This window comes from Protopterus annectens, chromosome 8.part0 (genome assembly GCF_019279795.1).
Source record: "Protopterus annectens isolate FY-2018-M chromosome 8.part0, PAN1.0, whole genome shotgun sequence".
Lineage (NCBI taxonomy): Eukaryota > Metazoa > Chordata > Ceratodontiformes > Protopteridae > Protopterus > Protopterus annectens.
Window position 1 is genome coordinate 2,407,641 of NC_056741.1, and position 19,508 is coordinate 2,427,148.

General features: G+C 38.0%; 1 protein-coding gene across 2 annotated transcripts in view; it reads right to left on the reverse strand.

Moving 5' to 3' along the window:
• TAPBPL (TAP binding protein like) overlaps positions 1 to 19,508 on the reverse strand; it is a 483,995-nt gene that overhangs the window by 331,445 nt on the left and 133,042 nt on the right. The gene's annotated exons all lie outside the window — the stretch shown is intronic.

Consider the following 19,508-nt stretch of genomic DNA (forward strand, 5'->3'; position numbering starts at 1 on the left):
TCACTAACTCATCTTAGTTGTTTACCAAAACAATTGCTGTGATTGTCTGTAAGCTGTAATCCTTGTTGGCTTGCTTTCAAACACAAATGCTTCACTCAGGCTCGTCCATTGTTTGTAAGCTGTTTACGTACACACACACTAGTGCTTTATTGGTGATCTGAATTTCAGGCTGTTATGACCCAATCACATTGTTTGTTGAACATAATATATGACATTTTTAAGTCAAAACAGACCTGTTGTATGTTAAAAAACAGTCTTTTTGTGATTGAAAGTTACATGGCCAAGATGGGCCCATGGCAGCTGTCTAAGTTGCCTAGTCCTGTATCTGGCTCTGCATGTTCCCTAACTAAAATGTATTCATTGGATTTGTTTACCAGGATAGTCTGACTGGGCAAGGTTTCCCTTTTTCAGAAGAGGCCTGGGGAGAAGCACTCTAGAAGGAAACCATATAATATAGATAAACATAAATATTTAGAAAAGCACACATAGTGAAAAAAATGGTTGGCATCAATATGTGTTGACAATAGACACTGATTGTTCTATTTATGATATAAAATATACCAGTAATTACAGATAACAGGAGAGTAGGCAATTTATCTGTGTATATCAAACAGAATGTGTATATAGCTTGTTAGAGAAGCAAGGTTAGGTGAGAGTAGGAGGTATGCAATGTTAGGTAGAGAAGGGACAGGAACAGAGGTATACAGGTTAGACAGAAATAATGTGAAAGATATCTAGGTGGGAGATGGATAAATGAAGTGAGAGTTAATAAGGGAGGCAGAAAGGAGGGTTAGGAGAGAGAGGTTAACTATAGATGAAGTTGATGGACAATTTGATACAACAGAGAGTATTAAGAAAAGAGAGATAAAGTGAGGAGGGCTCATAGGCAGATGTAGACAGGGGGAGGCGTGGTGGTCTACATGAAGGACAGTTATTGTTCAACTAGTCATCTCTTTGATTCTCCTAGTATATGGCAAATGACGAAAATCTTTCCCTTACAGTCTTTGTAAATGTCATGAACGCTCTTGATTCTATGTCATATTATGAGATCTTAAGTGCCTTAAATAAAATTTGCTCTAGAAGTTATATTCTAACATGGATCAAGACTGGACTGAAATATCGATACAAATGAGTGACAGAAAACAAGACCTAAAAGGACTAATAGTCCTAATCAAGTTTCCCAGTAATATATGTTAAGGCAAGAACTGGTTAATATCTACTTTGGTTTGGGTCTCAGTGGTACCCCTCCAACTGCTTTAATGTCCTTCTCTTGGTGTATCCCTCATTTCAGGCTACAGCAGGGAGGAAACCAGAGGTGCTGCAGTATTATACCTTGGAATGGACTGCTAATGAGATGGGAAGGAAGGTTATGGAACAGCAACATCCTGGGAGTAAAGCAGAGCATTTGCAGCTTCATCCTACTGCAAAACTGACTTGTATATGGTTTAAACCCCAAGTGTACTGATATTACCTATGCAACCCCTGTCAGCCAGTGGGTATGTCCTTTCAGGGCAAGACTACTTTGGACCCTAGAGCACCCAAACTTCCTCAGATGTGCCACCTCTCCAAGCGTGGTGATCACTTCCAGCCTTAGCTTCCACTAGGGCTTGATGAGTGATCTACCTAATATTCACCATGCCCCCCTGGATGGGCACACTCATTCTTCCTTCCTGGACCATCATTAATCATACTCAGGTCATTCGGGCTGCAGTCAGAGTTCTATCTCTCTATGCCACTGATGTAGGGTACTGCTTAATATATTTTTGTTGATGGCCCTTCAAAGTGACGTATTAATTGTAAGCAAATACACTTGCAAACATTTGCAAAAACTGCTTTATTATCCTGTCATCACTGAATTTGCAATATCTCCAACAATTCCTCTTAGACTTATCATGCTGGTTTGAAGAGGTGGAGTCAAGATTAATCTCCAAATATGTTAGGTATCTTTTGTTTGCAGACTCAAGTCACCTAATCTTTACCTGAGACACTTTAAACTGAACAGGATTAACCAGATTAAAAATACAGGAAAATGTTTTAAGACTGAAAGTGTACAATTCATGAAAATTTAACCAGTAGGGAAGAGGTAGTACTCTTGATATTGTGTTCTCCTTTGTATATTTTACTCATAATATAGCAGTCAATTACATCTATTGGACAGACTAACAATATATAAGACAATTACTGGTCTAAGGCCATATTTATAATTTGTTTATCAGGCAGACATTTTCATGCTGAAATGTATCTTCCGACTATGTCTTGCTTTAAAAGCCGTAATTAGCAGAAATGGAGTTTATGTGTCAAATTAATATTTAGAGAGAGAGATGTAACCAATGTTGCTTCAGATTCAACAATGATGACATCAGGAAAGGGATAAATTTATCACACAGAAGGTATGGCAGCCATGTGTTCTATATCATCCCACTTTTTTAAACTTTTTAAAAATCAGATTGGCTACTTTATGGGAAAGAAAAAGATTTAAATTGGGTAAACTGGTTTACAAATGAACAGTCATGACCTTCATTATTAGCTAAAGAGCTTTTCAGTCTACCCTTTGTAAATATTTTCCTCTCTCTACTCTACTTTGATCTGCAGTTCTTTTCTAATGTGTTCCTCCAATCTCTTAACATAAAGTGGCAAAGACTATTTCTCTGTCTACAAACTTCTGTCACACAGACAGAGAATAATAAACCCAGATAATTATACAGTCTGTCAGTCCTTCACCTGCTCATCTCTAACGTTAGGTAACAAGATCAAAGGAATACTTTTAGTAATTGAACTCTACTCTTCCAAAATGTTTTATTTTGAATTTTTTTATATATTTGTCAACCTGAATATAACATCCACACCTCAGTGACTGTCAGTAGTCCAGAAATGGATTATTTGTCCTATCACAGAGTACAGTTTTTTTAACCTACATACAAATAATGGCCATTTAACTAAAAGACACAGCACTGGTTAGGGGTGTAGGTCTCCAGTTTGAAGTGATACGTTTGAGGACAGAATCCATAATATATTAGTTACTCATACACGCTCATTGCCTTGAATATGAGTTCCACAACACACTGATTTTGTTAAACCTTTTGAATGGATAATGACATTAGCCATATGGGAACATCATCAGAAGCCATATTATACCCACTTTCTCTTCACTTATACACACAGCAGTATTTGTTTTATTAAATATGGTTAGCTTCCATCCAATGTCTCTTTCCCCTTCTTTAAGCAATTTTAAAACATTACTGGCACTATGGAAAATAGATGTAAACTGACCAGAAAGGTTTGTGGGAGTATTTTACTGTAGCCACTTATATCCCTTTATTTGATCACACTTTACTTTTTATGTGCTTTGTCCTACCTCTAACTTTTTGTTTCATTTCACCTTCCAGGGAGGCAATAATGGTGCAATCTATTTTCTTTTCTATCTATCTATCTATCTATCTATCTATCTATCTATCTATCTATCTATCTATCTGTCTGTCTGTCTGTCTGTCTGTCTATCCATCCATCCGTCTATCTATCTATCTATCTATCTATCTATCTATCTATCTATCTATCTATCTATCTATCTATCTATCTATCGATCTATCAATCTATCTATCTATCTATCTATCTATCTATCTATCTATCTATCTATCTATCTATCTGTCTGTCTGTCTGTCTATCTATCTATCTATCTATCCGTCTGTCTGTCTGTCTGTCTGTCTGTCTATCTATCTATCTATCTATCTATCTATCTATCTGTCTGTCTGTCTGTCTATCTATCTGTCTGTCTGTCTATCTATCTATCTATCTATCTATCTATCTATCTGTCTGTCTGTCTGTCTGTCTATCCATCCATCCGTCTATCTATCTATCTATCTATCTATCTATCTATCTATCTATCTATCTATCTATCTATCTATCTATCTATATATCTATCCATCCATCCATCCATCCATCCATCCATCCATCCATCCATCCATCTATCTATATATCTGTCTGTCTGTCTGTCTGTCTATCTATCTATCTATCTACCTACCTATCTATCTGTCTGTCTGTCTATCTATCGATCTATCTGTCTGTCTATCTATCTATCTATCTATCTATCTATCTATCTATCTATCTATCTATCTATCTGTCTATCTATCGATCTGTCTGTCTGTCTGTCTGTCTATCTATCTATCTATCTATCTATCTATCTATCTATCTATCTCTATCTGTCTAAAGATTGCAAGGGTACAGTAATGTATAATGTCTCATTTCTAGCTGAAACATACCAGAAAAAAGTGTGCAGAGGTCCTCCTTATCTTAGACTTTGGGCAGCACAGTGGTGCAGCAGATAGTGCTGTTGTTTCACTGCAAGATGTTCCTGGTTTGATTCTTGGCTGGGGTGCCTTATGTGCAGAGTCTCCATGTCCTCCCTGTTTGCATGGGTTTCCTCTGGGTGCTGTGGTTTCCTCCCATATTCCAAAGACATGCAGAAGGTGGACTGGACACTATAAATTGGTCATAGGTGTGATGGTACGTGTGAGTATGTGGTGTGAAAGAACTACCATGGCAGGGCTAGCCACCCAGCAGTGTAAACCTTGACTCTAGATGATTGTCACTGTTGAAGTGACACCCCAACCCCATGTACAAAATGGGAAAAAGGGGTTGTGGATGGATGTAATGTATTACTCCCTATCATAGATTTTCTTTTTTTTTTTTTTTTTTTTTATCCAGGTAAGCTCACTGGACAAAGGTGTCACGTCAGCAACCTGGGAGCACATTCTGCTTAAATAATTTCGTCAGAGTCACACAATACACAAATGGAGGTGTAAAGGCTCAAGAACTGCACCTTGGGTACAGGAAGCAGATTGGTAACAGCCCAGAACCTTGATTACCTGCACTACCTGCCAGACAAAAGTTAGAAAAGGTTGAGGAGCAAAACACCTAAACTCAAATAAAAACTGTCTTCCTATCTATCAGAGTAAGAATACAGTAAGAAATTTGAGGATATCCTGACACCCACATAGTTAGTGATCACAGGAAATAGTTTTTTTTCTATTTATTCCTGTGTGTTATTAGAATATGGGTACTGGAAGGTTGGAATGCTCCAAGGCAATACAATTAATAATAGTAATAGTGAGCACTGTCAAATACATACGTAAAAATTCAGTAACAAATAAGGTTGGATATTATATAGTCACAGGTGGACTAGAAGGGTTTCAGAACTTCAGGCATTGATGAGCATTGAGCCCTTCATCATTTTCCATGCAGACAGGGTCTCCCTGAAGACTAACCCCTCCTTTATGCCCAAGGTGGTATCTAATGTGACTCTCAACCAGGCCATACATCTACCCACCTTCTTCCCTAACCCTCAAAACAAGGAGGAAAGAATTATGCACTCACTAGACATGCACAGACAGCTCAAATACTGCCTAGACCATACTAAAGCTTTCAGAAAAACAGACCAACTGCTGGTCAGCTTTGCCCCAGGGGCAGAGGGGAAACCCATTTCTAAGCAAACCATCTCAAAATGGATATCACACTGCATCCATTTCTGCTACAGATTCCATGGGAAACCACCCCCTTTCCACTAGGGTAACCTCCACTTCCACAGCATTCCTTAGAGGAGTCCACAGCAGGGACATCTTGGAAGCTGCCACCTGGACTTCTATCCATACCTTTACTAAGCATTGCCACCTTCCTCTTTTCTCTAAAACTAGGACAGGGTTTACCAATGCAGTTCTGCAGGGCATGCTGACCCAGGCCTAGGTCTATTACTAATCCTGCCACCCCTATCCTCAGCTTCGGGAATCCTCCCACAGGTGATGACTGCAACAGTAAAACATGAAGAACATAGTACAGTTGTGTACACTTACCATAAATGTAGATGTTCGAGTGTATTCACTGTTGCAGTCCTGGATTCCCTCCCTCTTTCCCCCTTATATCCTTTTTGCTTAGGGAGACATAAGCTTCTTATGGTGGCTTTTTGCCACCATGTCTCCCTTATCATACTTTCTGGGGCTCCTGACTGGTTAGGGCAAGAAAAACTGATGTAATGGCATTGGCTGCCTTGCTTTATAGCACCGACGGCCTGACATCAGTCTACAAGCGACAGCAGGCTACGCCGCAAAACATTGACTCTGGTATTCGAGCCGGCCGAGGGCTACCGCAGCAGGGATAACCCACAGGTGATAACTGCAACAGTGAAACATGAAGAACATCATGTCTACTGTATTATTTTAAGCATTTCTCTGTGATCTCTGAACTCTTGACTAGTACAGTATTGAACTGAGGAGATTGTCTTGTGTTTTTATTATTTATTATTAAATATTTTTAAACCTTTCAACTGTGGCTGTTTTGTGTAAAGATAATTTAAGCTCTAGAGTATACTGCATACATATAGTGGTACTGTACAAAGCCACTCCAAATAAGCCTTGACTGTTCAGTTGCACTTACCATTTGGATAATAATATTGCACAGTAGAACTGGACACCCTTTGATAAGGGCCTTTTTGTTAGCTGATAAATATTTGTGGGTGGTGGCAGTGATTTCTACCATAAAGTCTGGGTAAAAGGGGCACAGCTGGAGAACCTGTGCCAGCCTTCCCCAGGAGTGTCTGCCTGGTTTTATATAACTCTTATCTCAAAGTGTGTGTGTGTGTGTGTGTGTGTGTGTGTGTGTGTGTGTGTGTGTCAGCTACTTGGGCAGAGACACGAAGCACTGGTTGGACAGAGAGGGTGTTGAAGGTTTTTGCTTGCCCACTAGGCTGAGATCCAGACCCTATAGCTGTGCCAGTGGGGAGTCTTATTGGGGATATGGAGAGAGGGAGAAACCAGCCCCAGACTGACTGTGATCTGTCTGTGCTCTTGTGGGAAATTGTACTTTATTGTGTGTATTTGTTATCCTCCCCTATGTGGACACCCCTCACTGGTGTTAGTGGTGACAATTGAGGCTCCATGATAGCTGGGCCAGAGCACAAGTGTCACAATTTATATATATATGTATATATATATATATATATATATATATATATATATATATATATATATATATATATATATATAGTGTGTGTGTGTCTGTGCATGTGTGTAATTACAAATAAAACAAACAAACCAAAGGCTAAAAAGGCCACACAAACAAAGCATTTACTAAAAACTACAAGGAAAGATCCAGTAAAGCTAGAGTCATTACTGTTTAATACCTTAAAACCACCTTTAGTGGACGCCCATGGGATATATGCAAATAACTCCTGAAGGACATACCAGTATTTTAGCTACATTTCTTTTGAATGGCCATGACTTTTTAAAGTCTTTACTGGTACTTTCAGGTCAATAACGTATACTAGTACTGGCCTGAAAGTACCAGTAAGGACTTTAAAAGGGAAAAGTCATTAGCATTCAGAAGCCATCTTTTACTTTCAAAAGTCTTCATTGTTACACTCAGGCCAATAAAGTATTTACATAAAGTACAGGCCTGGATGTACCAGTAAAGACTTTAAAACGTAAAAGCAAAAGCCATTGGCATTCAGAAGCCAAGTAGCTGAAACACTGGTTTTCCTTAAGGGGTTATTTGCATATAGTCCATGGACCTCTACAGGAGGTTTAAGGTATTACACAGTGAAGACTAACTATCGGGTCTTTCTTGCAGCATGTATGAGTCTATATATAGCTATAGCTTTATATGGTATCAACTAGATCAGCTACATTTCATTGGTCTTGTTTCTCCACACAACAGTGGTTCTAGAATCAGAATTTTTAATTGAAGGTGGTTTCTCTCCTACTCTGGAGTTGAGTATCAGGATCCAGAGGTCCTGAGTGGATATGGGGATACATACAAGGCTTTAGCTGGGCGCTGTTCAGATGGAGGTTGCACCAGTAAACAAGTGGATTGCCTCAGTGTAACTGCAAGTTGCACAATTGAAAACACTGTTAACTGTGCATACATTCTTAACAGCAATTTGGAATATGAGTGCACTGCTTGATAGGGTATCAACTATGAATTTTGTAGTTCCGTTGGGAGGTTTCCACACTCATGTGAGGAATCACTGAGATGCTCGGAAGGGTATGATTGAGATGAATGGCTGGCCTGACATGTACCTGAGTGGTGCATGTTTTTGCATATCTGTGCTATTCCTGTTTGAACACAGATATGTTCATAAATGCAGCTTGTATCAAAGCATCTTGGACCAAAGGTAAGTGGTTGATGTCATAGTGATGTCATCAGCCCTGCGACTTTAAAGTCAGGACATTTGGGATAAGGGAGATGCTGAGCTGTCCACTGATCACTTTGTGATGGTTACCCACCTAAGTCATGATGACCAGTACAGAGGTGGGTGACCTGAGAATGTATAACCAATACTTCTGTGCAGGTTAAATGTAACTCCCACCTCCATAAGAGCTTCTTCAACACAATCAAATCAGGGACATGGTGGCTGAATGGATCCTGCTCAGGGCATCAGTAGTTGAGGCTACATGCAGAAGGCACTTTGGTCAAAAGGTAGGTCAGTGCTTGTCGTTTTGGTAACCCCAGGACAACTTGGTGGACACCAGTGATGAGGAAATCCATCAGTGCTAGTGAGAAGGTCTCTTAATCTGACTTGTGGATAGTGACAATCCAGGACAGCAGCAGCTGCAGTATCTCAAATAAGGGTCCACATGACAGTACAGTTTGTCTTCTGTGTGGAATGACTTTCATACAGACTCAAAGAGGTTCTGGCAAACCATCTAGTGAAGTGGGATTCTTCCAAGGTAGTTACTAGCAAGGGTAAAGAAATGCTGAACTCAACTGCAGAGACTGTCAACAGAAGGGGAAAGAAGAGTCACTCCAGAGTCTGGTGGGCGTGCCTTCTTCTGAGGAGGTAGTGCTAAAGCAGATGGTGGTATTTGATCCTATGCAGATGAGGTTTTTGCAGCAATTAAGCAGCTCTACTGTTTTGAACGGCTAAAGGTACTGGACATTGTTCATGTTTCATATGTTACATGCCCTTTGAATGCTGCATGGAAGCTTAGGGCAGTACCTCTGTTGCTGCATATCGTGGGAGTGGTCTATTTCCAAATTGGGAGACAGCAGAGTGTATTCTTTTTATAGAGGGATCTCATTCTTCATCCTCATGGAAAACCACATTACCATGGCTGGAATGGGGTCTTTATCCAGTAACTGAACCTCAGATCCAAAAGATGTAATGTAGATTTCTTGCTGGCCACAGAAGAGAGTATCAAATCTTGTGTGCCATACTTAAGTGACAATTTTTTAGAAATGCTCAGCATTCAGTCAAATGTATTCAACATGAGAGTGGGATTACTAGGGATGTGTTCTGTCGCCCCTCATATTTGTCAGTTTCACAAGCAAGGTACCATGATGTGACAGCATACCTCTCAACCTCTTTGCTAAAGAACTCTGGGCAAAGCAAAGCATACTGAGGGGACAAACGGCCGAACTCAGGGTCAAGTTTTAATATTGCTCTTATAAACTTAGGCAGTTACTAGGATAACAGGCTTTGCAATTAGATGCATTTTCTGAAGAATATGTTGCCTGAAACTCACATGTCTGCCATTATTTAGTGACTATAATTGGCAATTACTTGCCAGATAGCCAGACATTTTATGATGAACGGACCAAAGATATAAGGCAAAAATATGGACATTCTGCAAAATTCTGAGCAGTTGAGAGGTATGTGTGAGAGTAATGAGGCTGTGGATATGCGGACTGAGTTTACTGTTTTTCCAGATAATGCTATGCAATCAGCCACAAGTGACTATGCTCTAAAACATGCACACTAACAGTCTGTTGTTTAATGTGAGGTGATTGAAATAAAAATCAGCACCTACACATCAGAGGTTATGGTCCTGTCCCAGAATAGAATGGATTGCAGTCTGCAGGGAAAGAGAAAACCATTGCTTCAGATAGGGTTGTAGCCTTTAGTGAAGCTAGAAGCGATCCAGAGACTGACAAAAGGATAGATGCAAAAGTGGAAACACTACATGCATTCTTCTTATCTGAGTCATAGGACAAAGCGCTCAGGAAGTAACAGTGTGTGTGACTCATAAGCTTTAGGTACTGACAGAGAGTATAAGATCACAATGACAAGTGACAGCAACTTGGTCTTTTGTTGTATAGAAGTGCTCACTCAACATGATAACAAAGAATTGCCAATCTCTGAAGATCTTGGCTCCTGTGTCTTGAGCACCTTCTGAGAATGCCACTCGGGTACCTCTCATGGAAAGTTTACCATGCAGGACACATAAAGATGAAGTTCCAAGGCACACCCATGAAAAGTTGAAGAGATTGCATCTTCCATCATCTGGAAATGTCTGGAGATCATAGAGATTAAATTAAGGACTGCTGCTAGGTATAGCTACGTCCGATCTACCCAGCCAGGCTTTCTAATACTATGATCCTTATAAAAACAATCTTCTGAAAAAAATTCTTCTCGTTGAGATCCCAAAAGCCTCAAGTCTCCTTGTTGCGATATAATTGTAAACTGTGCAGTTCACTAAAAAATGTAATTCATTCTAGTTTGGCTAATTATATATCAATAAATTTCCCACTGCTGTAGTTGTCCTTTCATACTCTTATCAACAGGAAAGTGACCAGAAATGCAAAGTCATGGAGTGCCATCACATGGCAGCATTAGGTACTACACTCTGACATAAGGAGAATGTTAGGCTATATAATGGCTTTGTCAGTAAAGAAAAAAGATAGCGAGTGGTAGTATAAGAGGACTAAAGGATGAAAATAATAATTTATTAAATTCACACACTCAATCACTTTTTTGCACTTTCGCCCCCTTAAACATTTATGAAAAAGTTTTCGTTACAGTAGCTAGAAAGTACAATAATGTATTTAGCAAAAAATATTGGAAATTGCAGAGACACCAAACAGCATTTTCAGAGGAAAGCATACCCTACCCCCAAGTTGTTCGACAATAAAGTTTTAACAAAGGGGGTTCAGGTTGCATTAGATTGCCAGTTACCACCTGTACATAGAGTAGCCTCTTGAGCTAAAAGCAGTGGTGAGTTGGACAAACTGGGTTCCTTCTCTCCAGAAATTCAGGATTTTAATCTGATGATCCACTGTGGCAACCCCTGACCGGGAAAAGCCGAAAGAAGAAGAAGAATCCAGTTCATCGGTCAGAGAGACAGGGCAGCAGATCTTGGCAAACCTTGAACTCGGGACAAACTCAAACAGTTTCCCCAAAGAAGGATCCCCACAAGCATTGGGGGGGGGGGTGAGGAGGAAGCGATAGTCTACAGTAGTGATGGGATTATAGGTTCTTACAATGGTTTAAGATTTACAACTACACTGATCTCCCTTTGACTACAGAACATTTGACTCTATTTTTGAAAGGGTTTAAATTTGTACCCACTAAGACAGTTGATGTTGCTGATTCTATTTTAGAGTTCAAACTATTTGTAAGAAAGCTTAATTTTGAGATTTTTTTTTAAAGAACAAGCAGAATCCCCTGACCGAAGTATAAATAACATGTTGGGCCCTAAAAGACATAGCACATTTAATTCCCCATACATCCAGTAACTCAAGTTTTCGAGAAAGAAGTTATTGAAGATATGTACAAATTATTTTCCCCAAGATAAAAAAAAAATAAGTACAATCTTTCTAAGAAGGAGATTTAGAATTATTTAAGGAATAATACTGATATTAGAGTTATGAAGCCAGATAAAAGGGGTGGTATAGTGATATTTAAAGTGGAAGACTACAAAAATGCAATGAAAATTTATTACATAATAACACCACCTACTCCCCTATTTCTAAAAAAAACAATTTAATATTGCCTAACAGCATTTTAATTCCTATTTTGAAGAAGATCTTCTGGACAAACGTATTGACTTGGATATCTATCATTTTATAAAGCAATCTAAGCCTGTGATCCCAAATACCTTTGGAATTCTCAAAGTTCACAAAAATGTTGAAGCCTCATCTTTCAGGCTCAGTGTAACAGCAAAAGGATCAACACCTCATGCTATAGCAGTGTTAATAGATAAACGGGCAAAGGAAATTGTGCTCAACACCCCACATGTCATTAAGGATCGCTGAGATTTTTTGGGCAAACTTAAACCTAATTTATTGAAAAAAACTATTTTTTTTAACTATTGATGTAGTAGATCTTTTTTTCCTTTATACCCAGGGAGGAGGGTATGGATTATGTTTGAGAAACATTGTATCGCTTTTTCCTCATTATCTAGTGAACAGATTTCCATCACAGTAGAATTTATGGAACTTATTTTGGAAAACATTTTATACATTTCAAAGGGGAATATTACCAACATAGTCATGTAAGGCTGGGAGAGGGAGCATGTTTTTGCTAGCCCCTTTGCAAAACATTTACATCTGTATGTTAGGTTTTTGAATGACATGTTTATTTTGTGGGATGGTAGTGAGGAGGAGATATCTAAGTTGCTAGACTATTTGAACAGTTGTCCAACGATTTCAAGTTTACAGACACTTGGAGTAGGGATAGGATTAGTTATTTAGATATCACCATCTCCCATACAGCTAGTGGATTGCGGCGGTGGTGCTGTGGTAGCGTTGTCGCCTCACAGTTAGACGTTGCCCGTTCGATTCTCAGTTAGAGTGTCTTCTGTGTGGCGACATGCGTGAATGGGCATTCCTTCGTTGAAGGTTGTGCGTTAGGCCCGGCAAGCCAGCACATAAAAGTCTACTGCCAATCATTAGCGGACCGGAGTTCTGCTGTGGTGACCCCTAACTGGGAAAAGCCGAAAGACACACATTTACAGTAAGCAAACATTTTGTAATGCTTATTTGCATTATTCAGGTAACCACCCACATTTTCAGAAGAAAAGTTTGGTAAAAGGGCAAGCTATTCATATAGCCAGAATGACATCAGTCCATGAAGATGTATGGGATGAAGTTGTGAAATTAAAGGAAATGCTGTTAGCTAGGCCTCACCCTGAAATATGGTGGGTTTTCACATTAATAAAGTGTATCAAGAATGCAGGCAACATATTAGCCTTTATTAGGGGCAAGTCTGGAGAAATCGAGGGGAGTTCCCCAGGCAACTACGTATGAAAAGGCATTAATTATAGAAAATAATCAGTACACCAGTGAGATTAGGAGAACTGTAGACAGGAACTGGAATATTTTAGGGTGAGAGGAGATGCATGAATTATTGGGGCAAAAACCTGTTTTTACCTATAAAACAGGGAAAACTTGAAACAACTTTGTGATGAAGGAATGATGCACCACACACATTTAAATAGGCGGACATTACCATGTGGTAGTTGTAAACAATGTGGTACATCATCATGGACAAAAGTATTACTTTACATAATATGGTAAGAAGTAAGGTGATTTTTAAAAAAGGTAACTGTTTATCTAGCCAAGTGTGAGGATTGTCCAGCTTTCTACATTGCAAAAACTGAGAGAGCACTTAAAGTTAGGATATACAAACACCTATATGACATAATTAATATGAAAGAAACAAATGTTCTTTACATTCTTTCATATAGCGCAATTTTAGGAGATTCAGTTTTGATATTATTACAAAATATAAAAATAAATCCTAGACGTGGTGACCGGCAAAGATTACTGTTGAAAAGAGAGTTGATGTGGCAGTTTGGGCTCAATGCCATACTTCTTCCTGGTCTGAATGATCAGATTTCCATAAAACCAATTTTAAAAGAAAAAGCAGACATATTATGACAAGGTTATTAATAAAGGCTTTGGTTATATTATTAACATAATTACAATGTATATAAAAATGTGTTTTGAAAGGGTTTTAGTTAAAACTCCTTCAAGGTTATATTTAACATCAGTTACGGATGTATTTTAATTATCTGATTAGATTAATGTGTGGGTATATAATTAGAGGCGTTTGTGACAAGTTTTTATCTGATGAAGTCTCTTTAAGGGGACGAAAACATTTATGAGTGTGTCAGTTTAATAAATTATTATTTTCATCCTTTAGTCCGGATTTGTCATTGAGTTTATTTGTCAGTGACAAAAGTAATTGTGAAGGTGAGGGAGGTGAACCATCTGTCTCTGTTTTCAAAAGAAGTATCCTGTTGAGGAAGTTGTGCCTTACAAGAAAACTTGAAAAATGCCAAATGTCCTGCAGTTTTATGGCAAGGAGCATTTTCTTACTTTTATTTTGGGCTGGAAGCACAATGATATGAAATTATGTGCTTTTACGTAATCTCAGTATGGTCCTTTCTTCTAGAAAATACATGCCTCCTGTCATGGTGATGATAAAAGGAGAGAGACAGGAACATGGTTTACTACTGAATGCCCAATGCTCAGAAAGTTGAGTTCAGCATTCACCAAAACCTTTCTTTCAATCTTTCTTTCCCTGAAAGCTGGCATGCCAAGTAATGGCAAGACCAAAAGCTATTATGAAATCCAAAACTTCCTACTGCCTGGACCCAGGATTAAACGTTAACATAGGTTTGGGGGCAAGTTCAGACTGCTGCTAATGTCTGGCACAATATTATTTAGTTTCCAATAGTTAGTATAAAACAAATATTGACATCTATTTGAGAATCGAAAAAGATAATCATCACAGGCTTATTTCCATCGGCTCTCCAACTTTTTTTCATTGTATTCATTGTAGCCCACGTGACCTAGTCCTGTTCTGGAAGGCTGCCTTAAAGGTATCTGGATTCAAATACCTACATGACAGCTAACCATGCAGGTGTACTCACAGATGCCAATGAGCACTTTACCACATTTAAGTACAGCTCAGTAGTCCTGTTCTTGATACGGTGCTAGCTGATCAGAAAGAGATCGAGCAGTGACAGAGTCTCCAGGATGAACTTCACTGAGGTCTACCAGCTGTCCACTCTAGGGTCTATCCTCTGAAAGACTCAGTGACTGGAAGCTGTAAGGTCCAGCTATTGCCTGTCTGGACAGGATTATGTGATGTACAAAACATTTCATTCTTTTCCATGTAAGGTTATTCACATTCTCCTAGTGGAAGTGAAGTCCCTTTCATGCTTCATGAAGTCCATCTACCAAAAGGATAATTGATGTTGCTCTCTGTCTACACTGCACTGCTGGCTTTAGGCTCTTTAATCATATCAAACTTTTTTGCAACTGTTGAAAATTTTGAAAATATATGCCTCTTCAGTTGTATGAGCTCCTGGCTCTTAGCCTGTTACTCCTACACCAACTTCATCAAGTGCTTCAGCTTAGTCCTGATGCTCCTGGACAACTCCAGGAGCTCCTTAAAGTGTCATTGTTATGTTCTAAAGCAAATGTTAAGTAACAGACCTTTGGAGTTGGCTATATCCTCCTTGCCATATACAATGCCGAACTATGCAACCTTTGAAGCAAAAACTGTGTTGTTTTTCCATTTTATTTTTATGTTAAGAATGGCCCTTTGAAAATTTTTCTCAGAGTTGAAAATCCCTGCAATGACATCAAGAAAGACTAAACGCACAGTGCCTTGCTACCTAATTAATGTATATAACCCTTTGTATATCCGTGTTAAATGCAACAGAAATAGTTTTCTTCCTAAAAAGGCAAGTTCTCAATTTGTTCTTGCAGACGGAACATATCACTTTGATAATTAGCACATGATGATGCAGTAGTGAAACCAGAATGCAAATAAGCCACAGCTCCTCTAAGGACATAAGTTAATTTAGTCACCCACAATTTTTTGCAGTTGTATGTAAATGTTTGCTTAGTGTCTACCATGACATCATTGTACTGGTGTGGTTATAGCCAAAAAAATCTGTACAAAGTGAAATTAAAAAGTCAAAATGCATACTATAATCTTTAGTTTTTACAACACCACTTGCAACTTTATCATGAGGGATACAACAGGAAAATAAACTCATTGTAAATCAAAAATGCTTCTAAACATTGCCAATGCACTTTAAGGTGGATGCTGGTAAACTGTGTTCATCACCACAAGATCCTAAAGAGTGCTTTTGGTACTTTGAACAAAGCTGATGAATATCTTAAGCCTGGTACTTCTTGGCTAACTCAATGAGCTTGTTAAAGATTATGTGCAAAGGTTTTCTAAGTGTTTAGAATAAATGCTTCTGTAAGGCAGACTGTATCTTTATGGATGTGGTCAGTCTTTTGTGGGTAAGAAAGCTATTTTATTGAGGTTTCCTTTCAAAACAAATATTTTTAAACTCCCGCTGATCACAGAGATCATCTATAAAAACTTTTCATGCTGATGTCCTGCCTTAACTGTCATGTCCAAGAAGACATACTGATGTAATTTAGGAAAATAGATAGTTAAGAAAAATGGATAATTGCTAAATAATTAGAAAGACGTTAGCAACTTACCAATCTGGCAAAAAAAAAAAAAAAGAAAAACTTCCCATTTATATGTTTTTCTCTAAAAGTTGCAATTACTGAAATAAAACTGAATACATCAATGTTGCTTCCAACCATTCCAAGAAAGTAATGACATTTTTCATTAGCTCCCAAACCTACATTATCAAAGAAGCTGTGGATGTCCCTGTCATGACAAAGTAACAGCTTTTGTAATGGGCTATGATGTTATTGGGAATTTCAAAATGTGTCTTTTTTTAAAGAATACTTTTAACTAAAAGTCTTCGTTACACCACGGGACAGTGATCACATCCATGAAGATGACGATCACCTTATAGATATATTTTTTGTAGACACTTAATAAAACTTTGAACATGAGTTTTAAACCTGGGAGTTTCACTCCTGGGCCACTGCTTGAGCTTCCTGGGCCTGTTTCTAAGGTTTTAGATGTTTCCAGATGTGCTGTACAACTTCCCAATTGGGAAGCTCAATCCACATTTCATTAACAACCAGCTCTGGGCAAGCAGTGCCTCATCTCCTGGCTTTTCAAGAATTCAGAAGAGGTAAACATCAGATACCTCTGTAAGTTACGAATATGGAAAGAGGAGATGGAGGAAAATATTTGCACTTGCCTTTCGTGGTCTAGTTAGACGGAGGTACCGCTGGAAACGCTCAGGGTTATCAAAGAATAATAGACTACATCATATTCCTTCATTTCCTGAAAGATCATTCCTCTTACCCCATTTGCTGATCAGAAATAAAAGTGCATTTCAAGACTCTACAAAAATGAAACTTCTACCTCTCTGGTCATATAACTTAACTTCTTCCTACCTTTCTTCACTCTACATACCTTGATCTGACTCTACCTTTCATTGTGATTCTGTCACAATGGCAACTCTGATTTCCACTCGGTACATAATGTGTGTATACTTTGTGTTTTGTAAGTCACTCTGTATATAATGTCATTTATTTATTTATTGCCTTTATACCTGAAGCCAGTTCTGGTATTAACTTTGTATATAATGCATGTAGATATTGAACTTTGTCTTTTACTCTGTATATACTGCTATGTATCTAATAATGAAAAGACAGCAAATACTTGTGCCTAAAAATCCAAAATCACGTAAATACAGTCTAAACCACAAAACCACGAGTCACTGAAGTGAAAGATGGCTAGATGCACAAAGTAAACATGTTAATTATCCACTTTTATTCTAATTGGTATTCATCACGGGACTTCATTATTTTTCTCTCCAATTATTTATAGTGATCGTATTGTGAGTCATTTGCTTTTAAAAGGGTGTATGAAAGCAGATTTGCTGTTTCTTTTTAGCAGAACTATATTGATTTGTAGTTGCTTTAAACATTTACTAAACTTACGTGTTAACCTGCATTTTCTTCAAAAAAAAAGAAGTAAAAAAACAGGGTATTGATAAGTGTTCAAAGATTTAAGACAGTCCTTCCTCACCTTTCCGGACAGGTTTGAAAGTCATCAGCTCTGCTCATTCAAAGACTGGCAGTTATCATTTCAATGAACTAATAGGATCAATGGTGGCTTCCTGTAGTTTGAAATACTATGCCTAACTTTGTGGCTCCATTGATAAAAAACAGAGCTGGATTATGGTCATATGGGGACCTAGACAGGCAAATGGAACAGCCCCCCCAACCACAGCTATTTCAGAGGTCCATTATGTGTTATCCCCAATTAAAATAAACACAGTTCAAACCCATCAGAATGTATACTCATTTCTTCTATACTTTACAATGATTACAGAGCTTTCAATTTAATTTAAGAACTTTTATTTCAGATGTTATTGCACAAGCACTGATGGCCATTTGCTAAACAAAACAAAACAGTCTCATATTCAAAACAGACTTGGCATGAACAACAGTAAACTTCTCTTCCCTTGAAACTCACATTAATTGAAAATGCTCTGCAACTCACATTAGGTGAATACTAGGTGATCAGTTTGAACACTCTCACAAGTCTGTCCCAATAATCTGAGTTTAGAATCAAACTCTGCACCTTGTGTCTATGTGGTGAAGCCCTTAACTATTATGCAAATACCACCCCCCAATTGAAATTGCACTGAAACTCACATTCATTGAAAATGGATCGGGCCAAATGAATGGATTGGATGAGTGGATTATGTGCACCTTACGTACCGACCTCTTTTCAAACCATGGGCCCCCAAACACATTTTAGGAGTCTGTATAAATGCATGAGTTCTTTGATTCACCTTATTGGTTGTTTTAAATTATAAATCTTGTTAAATAAAGTGGCATTTGTTAGAGTATTGTCTTACAATTTACCAGTAAGTAGTGAAACAAAATGTGTAAACCAATAAAGACAAAAGCACCCATCTGAGAACATTTCAATCATAAAAGCCCACCCAAACTGATGTGATCATAATCCTTGAATATACAAACATACTCAAAAATTACATCCACTTTATTGATTGTGTACACATCACAGATCTGACTGTGATAAAAATGGCCACAGTAAAGTATTCTGACTTGCTTTACACAAATGCACACTAGTCCTTCAAAGAAAGACTAATAACTTCTTAACTTTATTAGTTCAGCAGGGTCTGTCCTTTTTTTTCTAAAGAAATTCTCCAAACCCAGCAATTATATCAACATTATTCACTTCTATCAATCTTTTCAAATGTTTGTGTCAGAAGATTAATAACAATAATAATGACCAAAGTCACGCATTTCAAATTTGCTTCACACAAACCCAGAGTTGCCAAAGTATGGCAACTTAATTCACACACACATGCACACTAGTCCTGTAAAACCAGATTAAAGACTGTTTAAAAATGACTTGATGATAAGAGCATAAAGTGCTTTCTTTTATTAAACAAGAATCATCTTTATTAAATTATCACTTATGACATAGGCAATCACATATTTATATGAATTAAAACAAATCCCATTGACATAATTGTAGCTGCAAACATTATACATCACTTCTAATCTATCCAATCACTGTCAGTCACACATTACATAGCTCATTCAAGTCCTGCCTTCTTTTAAACCTCATTCCTTGTCTGCATGTATTGTTCTACAATTTCCATTTTTTATGCACTTTCTTCCTACCCTTTTCTAAAGATCCCATTTCCAGTTGTTTTGTCTCTTTTACTATATTCACTACTTCTAGTATACTTGGTTTAACTTTTATTTACATTTCCTAGTAATTTCTTTTTGGCAGCCACCATAATTAGAATCAGCAAGGCCTTACTATGTCTAGGCAATTCCTATTCTGTATAACAGCTGAA